The sequence below is a fragment of the Pinus tabuliformis genome, chromosome 6, assembly GCF_031772625.1.
Source record: "Pinus tabuliformis cultivar Carrire ecotype Pingquan chromosome 6, CPIR1, whole genome shotgun sequence".
Classification (NCBI taxonomy): Eukaryota; Viridiplantae; Streptophyta; class Pinopsida; order Pinales; family Pinaceae; genus Pinus; species Pinus tabuliformis.
In genome coordinates, this window is record NC_142292.1 from 755925354 (window position 1) to 755935334 (window position 9981).

Below are 9981 nucleotides of genomic sequence, written 5' to 3' on the forward strand. Positions count from 1 at the left end.
GGGCCTTAAAATCTTCGGAATTCAACAATTAAGAGAAAAAACTAAAGGATCTAGGAGCGTGTGCTTAGGGATTTGTGTAGGGATAATGAAAATATGTTGAAGGATGTGATTTGATCATGTTTGAAGGTATATTTATAAAATGCGACAAAATGGCCTATAACAGTCTCCACACAAGCAAAATATTGGCCACATCAAATGTAAAATACCATGATAATATCAAACCCTTACATCAGAATATAATCTTCCATTACAAAATTGGAAACAAAAGAAACTACGGTCATGTGCCAAATACATAAACGACTCCTACAACAACAAATGTGAGAGTCACCAATGACAACTATCTAGCAGCATACAAAACTCTCCAAAACAATCTAGACTACAACAACTGCAAATGTGATCTATTTTGTAACATTATTCACTTATTCTCACTATGTAGCCATTAACACTCATATGTTGAAGATTTTTTTCTCACAATTAGGTCTAAATCCTACTTGCTGAATGTAGCCTTCATTCATTTACTCACACACTGAATCAACCAACAACCAACTGCAAAATGATGAATATAAATCATTTAGGGTAAAATTGAGCTTGATGATAGGATCAAGGGTGAAAAAATTGGACCAAGTTAATCCACTAAGACCACTACTTGTGACATAAAATTTTTATATCATTGAAGGACCTTTTCAAACAATTCCCAACCTTTACAACGAATTATGGAAGCCTCTAGAAAATTATCTACTAATTTCCTTCTGGATTGCGGGAGTAATATAAAGAAATTCTCATTGAAATTCTAAATCGCATGCATAAAACTGAAAAAACTTGACTAGAACCTTCAATCGCTCCCACAGGCCTATCTTTTAGTGGCTGGAGCCTTTGAGTTGCTCTCACAGGCTTTCCTCCATGAGACTGTGGCTAAGGATGAAGAAAAACATCAAGCCTTCAACTCAAAAACTCTGCATGTATTGGATGCTCTTCTTCAGCTCCTATTCATGCCTTCAAATATTTCACATAGCCTTTTACACACATGCAAGTGGATCAAACATGTCTCCCAAGTGTCACTGCCAAGTTAACCTAAAACAACCAACAAACAAGGTTGGAAAGATTATGAATAAGTCCTCCACTCTCCAATAATCATTTCCACAAGCTAAAACACCTATGAGAAATCAGAAATACTTTGTAGCACATGTCTATCATCACACATAAGGTCATGACACTCCAACAAGTCATCTCCATGAGCATAAGCATGAAGACCAAGATGAATACCTAGTTCCTAACTCAACTAGTGTATGAACTCATCATCCATCAACACCATACAACCAACAAGCTAGATCATCAAGTTTGACATCATACAATTGACGTCAATGCCAACAAACTAATCCCAATTCCAACTCAACTAGATCCAACCATGCTATAAGGAAAACATAAGCTACTCTACATAGGGTTGACATCAATGCCAACATGAGCTGGCTACCATCATGAACCAATGCCAACATCATCTAGATGGATTCATGCACACCATAATGCCAATAATCTCCACCTTCAACACTGATGGAAACCATACAAACTCCCCAAACCATTATCCTCTATCATCCCCCCTTTGACATAAATGGGAAAGCGGAAACTGCATATGATAAGGCAGTAAAATTGAAGGACAAATACTCAAGCAATTGATCTCTGCATCCATGGATGAAGAATGATGCACATCAACAAGAATCCATGCCTAGAAATAAGTAGCACATATCCTAATCATCATACATACCGGAATAACAACCAATAACCTTTAGCAACAACAAGAATATGCACAAGAGGAAACCACACAAGCATCATATGCAACATCATCATAGTAGCTACTATGAGCAACATCAGTATATGCATCAATATGCACATGATGCACCAACCAACACTCTCCATAGAAAAAACATAACAACAACCTTCAAACATCTTTGAACATCACATGAGACAAAAAAACACCAACTGTCATAGCATAGCGTGAGATACACCATGACACCTCTAAGTGGATCATAGATCCAACAATGTATGGCTTAAATGAATAAGAGAAAGTAAATTGTCCCCCTCAACACATACCATCTTCAAACTGTAGTGATCGCTTGTGTTATGAACAATGCTTGCTTTGATAACTAGAAGCATCATATGGAGCAAGACACCACATGACCATGACTCAAGTGACATATAAATTGATAAATAAATCGCTGTAGTAGAAACATAAGACTTCATACATTCTATAATATGACCATAACATGACCTCATGAATCTTGACAATAAGACTGAAAATATACTGTAATACAAGTACATGGCTCTTTCTCCACACGATTTTTGGATACTTCCTTTCTTCCTTCACTAGTTTTGTTTTCGTTTCTTTTGACAATTTTTCTTTGAGGAACGGGGCAATAAATAACCTCTCGCCATATGACCACATTTATATGTGTAGCACTCCACATGTCCAAGATATGAAGCAAGAGGTTCAAATCTCATAATTCTCATACCATATCAACACCTTGCTTGCAATGTGCTTGTCCTCCATTAGTTAAATTTGAAATCAGATGCCTTATGGCCAAAAACGTTGTGTGGATAATAATAACCATAAAAATCATGATTATAGTTATTGGCCAATCTCCTTGGTCATTAAAAATTATATAGGGTTCGTTGATTTGATCTATACATTCTGCTATGGTAATTAGCAACAACAAGCCCAAGTTTTTGACATTTGTAACATCCTAATTTATACACAAAAGGAATGAAGGGACTTTTTTTCCTTTGAAATTTTACAAATATTTCATGATCTTGTCTTGGACAAAAATATATTCTAAATGTAGCTATTATTTGAGGTTTTATTTCTTGCCATTGGTTTTTCTACTTCACCTGTTGTTGGTTGATCAACTTCTGGTTTTGCTGTTTGTTTCCTTGGATCTCACTCCTACTACTAGTATTGTTTTCTACAAGTTTCTTGGGTTCTTCTTTCTTGTTTTTACCTGCATACAAACTAGACTCACCCTTTTGAAATCCAATATAGGATTTATCAAATGGTGATATATGGATCTCAAGAAAACTATCCAAGGCTACAATTATCTTCTCCATATTTCATTGCTTTCTCAAGCACACAACTTCAAATTCTAAATTTTCACATTCATTTTCCTTCTCTTGGTACTACTTCCTAATACATTCCTAAAAATTTTGTGCTTTTTCCAATTTAGCTTTTAAGCTCACAATCTCTTCCTTAATTTTTACATCCCTATCATCACATATCTACAATATTTTTCTTGATCCTTGAATGTATTGTTGGGAATAATACTGAGAGGCGCGGGGGGGGGGGGGGGGTGTTGAATCAGTGTTTACAGATCAATAACCTTTTCATTTCCATAATCAAATTTAATATACGCTACTTCAGTGAAGGTAACTTGCATGCATACGCAACTGTTCTTAAGGAGACCAACATATATGTAGTGAACTTATGATTCATTTAATTCATCATATGTTGATCATCGTTACTTTCTTAAACATTAAACAACAACCATGTGCAGTCATAAAAAATAAACCATCACACAAAAGAAGCACACAAGAACACCAAGATTTAAGGTGGAAACCCAATGCGGGAGAAAAACCACCTATTATTGTCTCCTTTTAATATAAGAAAAACCTGTTTACAATATTGTATTGGTGCAGACTCATACCGATATGCACGCAATCACCTCCAGAAGGCTACAACCTTCTCTCGTTCTCCAGGGTTATGTTTCATAAATTTTCAGACTGGATACTCCTGGAACACAACACCATAATCTGAAGGCCATGTTTCATAAAATTTTCATACCCGACCCATCAACAACATTGAAGCTCAAAATCAATCACCAATACAATACAACCAATCACTGAAAACCCATCATCGCTGAAGCAAATCACAATCAATCAATCTGAACATTCAGAACACTATCACTAGAACATAGTGACCAAAACATAGAGTAGAAGCCAAAACTCTGCATCAACAACCACAACCAACTGCAACTTCAATGTGCCAAACAAGCGTTTATAGGTGCTTTTATCAAAGTGAACCAACGTAATAATCTGAAAATACTAACTTAAAACTTCACAACTATTCCAGACTCCTGTCATACCTAGATCATAACATTTACTGAATAAAAAATGTGTTAGGATTCAGATCTAGCGCAATCAACGTCTGATCATTCAATGATAAGTCATTTCAGTTCTTATGATCCCAATCTAACATTGTATCCAATGTGCACAAAATATTTCACATCATCTCATAATCATAGCCCTTGCAACATAACATATACTTCAGATAGAAGTATTCCTAAAAAACCCATTCAATTGCACATAGTGGCCTAATGATCTTCTCCTCCTTATATAGTTTTAGGACTTTCACAATACATCGGACCAAAACCACTTAGGACCAATACCTTAGACCAAATACCCCGGACCAATACCTCGGACCAAATAGCTCAAACCAAATACATTGGACCAATACCTTGGACCAAATACCTCAGACCAATACCTTAGACGAGAGCCTTGATTTTCCATCTCATACACACTTTCCCTTCTTTGAAAGTTCATGTATACATATACGCTCCTTTTTTTTGTTAACCCATGTGTATATGCTACTTGGAAAAAATGAACGAGTGTATACTTCTTAAACCATTTATGGAGTCTGATCTATAACCCTTTGTTGTTAATCTATTGCATTGTGAACTGTCATCTATGTGAGTTGCCATGAGGGACAACACCTATATTATAATTACAACAAACTCCCCCTTTGGACTTGATGGCAACCACAACACCAAGATACTCTTCCCCTTTGACATCAAGGGCAAAGGGCAGACCAAGATATTCTCCTCTTTTGATATACATTATGCTATCCATGCTCCTCCTTGAGTACATGCACAGGCTGCAAAGATATTTTTCAAAATAATAACATGAATCTAAAATTAAACTAAGTGAGTATAACCTCCCTAAGACAAATGGGTCATACATACATCAATCACCCAACCATGTAGGGATACACCAAATTTGACTTATCCACCCAACCAGGTGGCAATATACCAAATTTTTATACATGAGTGAAAGAAAAATTATTACATCATCCTTCCCATGCATAGTGGGGTTACAAATTATGTCTTTTCATGACCTTTACATCAAATGATATACATGACATTTATAAAAAGGATCAACAATTGAAACAAGACCATGATAGTCATCAGTAACTATCATACACCATATATGATCTGCACCATCAACATTTGTTAGTAACATCGAGATCGATAGGATGTATATGTCCATCATCAAAAGAGTCACCTAAATTAAACAACTTTTTGGATCAATCAATATAATTATCATCATGTACCAAGGTCTTGTAATGTAATGCCAACAATACCTTATTAGAAACATATGCTCCCCATGAACCTCTGACAAATGTTTACTATCAGATCTCATCATTGCATTTGTTAGTAAGAATCATCAAGGCATCATCATCAACCAATTATTCATCAACTTATTAAAAACTTATGAGGAACAAAAACACTTCTACATATCATGAGCAGACTGTAAACATCATCAATTAGAACAAAATAGATAATTGATATTTGACTGAACCATATCAGACCCCTTTTCTCGAGTCTGTCCAACTGTTTTTTCTTCAAAAAACCATATACATGACTGTGCACCTTCTAACTCATGTATATACACGATTTCTCTTTATAATAACTGCATATGGGAATTGGAATACTGAAGTTTTACACTTTCAGCTCTCCCTGGGTTTGTTATGCCTGTAAACTGAGATATGCCACATCTTTCTGAAGACAATTCCTTCTTCTTCAATACCTTGGATTGTGATGATGTTTTCTCCTTTTGTTATGGTGGCCAAATTTTCTCCCACATTCCTTTGCTTTATGTCCAAAATTTTTACACGCATAACATCTTACATGTTTCACATTCCTTCTATCACAATCAATAACTTTCTAACCAAACATATTTCAAGAAAAACAATATCCCTTAAAGTACCAGGAAATTGATGATCTCTCTGTGTGACTGTCTTGAACCATTGTAATTCTGCATCTAGCTGAAATATGTTCAAAATTATGACATTTAAAACATTCAACATTATTTGTCAAAGAAAAGAAACAATCATCCCTTCCATAGTTAGGTGGAAATGTTTTTCTTTGAAGTCTTTCTTTCCTTGGTTGTTGATAGGGTTGACCTTTTATCTCCTTGTTGAGCATTTCATATTTTTCATTGGAGTTCCTTACCTCATCTTGTGGGATATATCCACCTTCATGAAAACCAAGACCAATCTTTATAATAGGAAAAAATTGAACTTTGATGATTCCATCTAATGTTTCGGATCCTTTAGAAAATCTAAGATTCAGAGTCTTTTTCTTTTCAAGTTCTTTTCTTAGAATTACTACTTCACATTCCAATACTTCATTGTGTTTGTCCTTTTTAGTGAGTTGATGTGTAACTATGTTTATTATTGTATCCTTTTTTTCCAAGCTGATTTTGACTTGACTGATTTCTTTAAGGAAATATTCCTTTTCTAAGGCATCATTTTCATACTCCATGAGAAGTTTAATTTATTGATCATCTTCATAACTATTGGACAAGACATCTTTATCATCATGAGTATAATAACTTCTATTACCTTTTGCAGACATCTTTCCTTTAATATCAGGGAATTTATCAGTATAATGACCAACTCTACCACAAGAAAATCATTTGAATGGTAGCCTACCTTTGAATCTTTCGGAACCCTGTTGAAGCTTCTTGAAAATTTTTATCTCATCTTCTTCTTCTAAAATGTGTCCTGATTCATTGTTCTCTTCCTTTTCTTTCCCCTTGTCGATGCTTTAAAAGCAACTTCTGTCATATCCGATGGACCTCCATTTCTCATTTAAAAGGAAGTTAGGATTCCATGGAGTTGAGTCACAATAATAGTTTGAAGATCCTTTTTTTCTTCTATGGTAGACACTTTTGACTCAAATTTAGAAGGCAAAGATCTCAAAATTTTCTCAACTGAAGTAGCTTCCTTTATCTCTTCACCCAGATTTATCATGTGATTTATAATCCCATCTACTCACAAGAAATAACTAGAAATGCTTTCATCACTATGCATCTTGAGAGTTTCATATTGGATTCTGAGAGTTTGTAGTTTAGCACGTTTTGCCTGGGTGTCACCTTCATAGCTCTGAATTGATTATGTCCCATATTTCCTTGGTTGTGTTAAGATGCATGAATTTGGTGAATTCTAATTCTGATAGATTTCCCAATAAGGCGCTGACAGCTTTGGCATTGATTTCATATGTTTTCCTTTTTGCTAGATTCATGGGGACTGCTACTAGATATTGAAATCCTTTCTCCACAATTTCCTAAAGATAAGCTCCAAGTGACAGAAGATACTCTCTACTTCATGTTTTCCAATATACCAAGTTGTTCCCATTGAATATTGGTGGTCTGATTGATCCCATCCCTTCCTGATTGTTCATTTTGAAATATGTCCGTTCAAGCGATCAAGCTTCTTATGAAGTACCTGCTCTGATACCAATTGTTGGGATAATATTGAGAGGGGGGATGAATCAGTATTTACCAATCAATAACATTTTCATTTCCATAATCAGATTTAATATATGCTACTTCAGTGAAGGTAACTCACGTGCATACACAACTGTTCTTAAGGAAACCAACATATATCCTATGAACTTATGAGTCAGTTAATGCATCATATGTTAATCATCATTACTTTCTTAAACATTAAACAGTAACCATGTGCAAAAATAACAAAATAAACCACCACACATAAGAAAAACAAATCAATACTAAGATTTAAGGTTGAAAACCAATGCGAGAGAAAAAACACTTGTTGTTGTTTTCTTTTAATATAAGAAAAACCTGTCTACAATTTTGTATTGGTGTAGACTCATACCAGTACACAGGAACCCACCTGCAAAAGTCTACAACCTTCTCTCATTCTCCAGGGACCACATTTCATAAATTTTTAGAGTGGATACTCTTGGAACACAACACCACAATTTGAAGGCCACGTTTTATTAATTTTTCATATTGGAGCCATCAACAACATTGAAGCTCAAAATAAATCACCACTGCAATACAAGAAATCATTGAAAACCCATCATCACTAAAGAAAATCATAATTAATCAATCTGAACATTAAGAACAATATCACTAGAACATAGTCACCAGAACACAGAGAAAAACCCAGAACCCTGCATCAACAACTAGAACTAACTGCAACTTAAAACATCATATTTCGTAATGTATATGGTACTTCGATGTGTCGAACTAGTGTGTATATGTGCTTTTATCAAAGCGAACTAGTCTATAGATCTGAAAATACTAACTTAAAACTTCACAACTATTCCAAACTTTTGTCAAACCCAGATCATAACATGTACATAATAAAACATGTGTTAGTATTCAGATCTAGCCCAATCAACATCATTTCATGCAATGATGATTCATTTCAGTTCTTATGATCCTGATCTAATATTGTATCCAAGGTGCACAAAAATTTCAGATCATCTGATAATCATAACCCCTGCAACGTAACCTACACTTCAGATATAAGTATTCCTAAGAAATTGATTCACTTGCACACACTGGCCTAATGATCTTCTCCTCCTTATATAGTTTTAGGACTTTCACAATACCTCGGACCAAATACCTCATACCATTACCTCAGACCAAATACCTCAGACCAAATACCTCGGACCAATACCTTGGACCAAATACCTCAGACCAATACCTTGGACCAAAACCTTGATTTTCCATCCCATACACACTTTTCCTTCTGTGAAAGTGCATGTATATGTATACTCTCCTTTTGTTTTATTAACCCACGTGTATACAGTACTTGGACAAAATGAAATATTGTATACTTCTTAAATCATTTATGGAGTTTGATTTGTAACCCTCTGTTGTTAACCTATTGCACTGTGAACTGTCATCTATGTGAGTTTCCATCAAGGACAACACTTGTATCATAATGCCCTCGTGTATCTATTAGTCTATAAATATCAACTCTTTGAACCTTAATATCATTCTCATATCCACTGGGAAATTCAACATGATTAAAACCCCAATCATTAAAGTTATAACCCAAAATAAAATCATTAATGTTTATACATTTGGGTTCATGATGCTCTGATCTCTTCTCATCATCTGTTGGCTCATGTACACAACAAGAATGAGACTCTGATGGCAGAGCTTATTTTTTTTGAAGGCCCTTATTCTTGTTCTTCTTATTGTTATTCTTTGTGTTGCTCTTCTCATTTTCAATATTGTTGCTAGTGCCATCTCCAAAAATGGATTCTAGCTTGTCCCACGTTTTCTTGGTATATTTCAAACCTACTAGCCTCTTCAAGTTATCATCATGAAGATTCTTGTAGATTATGCATCTAGCTTGTGCATCCTATTGCAAAACTTCATCTGCAATTGGATCCTTGCCAAAACCTTCCCATACTACTATCCAAATGTTAGATCCACAAGATAAAAATTGAGATTTAACATTTTTTCTCCATACCTTGTAATTTACAGTAGTGAGGACAACCATTCTTAAAAATAAATTCAATTTCTTCCAAAAAATCCCATATCTAGTCTCCAATGATCAAGCTGCAATGAAGAGCTCCACTCTGATACCAATTGTTGGAAACCTTTGAGTACTATTGATAAGGTGGGAGGGAATCAGTAGTGCGACTTCTTAAACAATTTTACCAATTTAAACTTATTTATTGAATCACATCTATTAACCAACAATACATTAGATTATCTCATGCATATAACAATGTAAGCATCTGAATAAAACAACCACGAGAGGAAAAAAACCATATCTGGTGGAAAACCATTCACAGGGAAAAAACCACCCTTGTTTCTGTTGCACTACTCTGAATCTTCTATTAAGCAAATATAGTCTTTTAACAGAGATTGTTGACTCCAATTATCTAA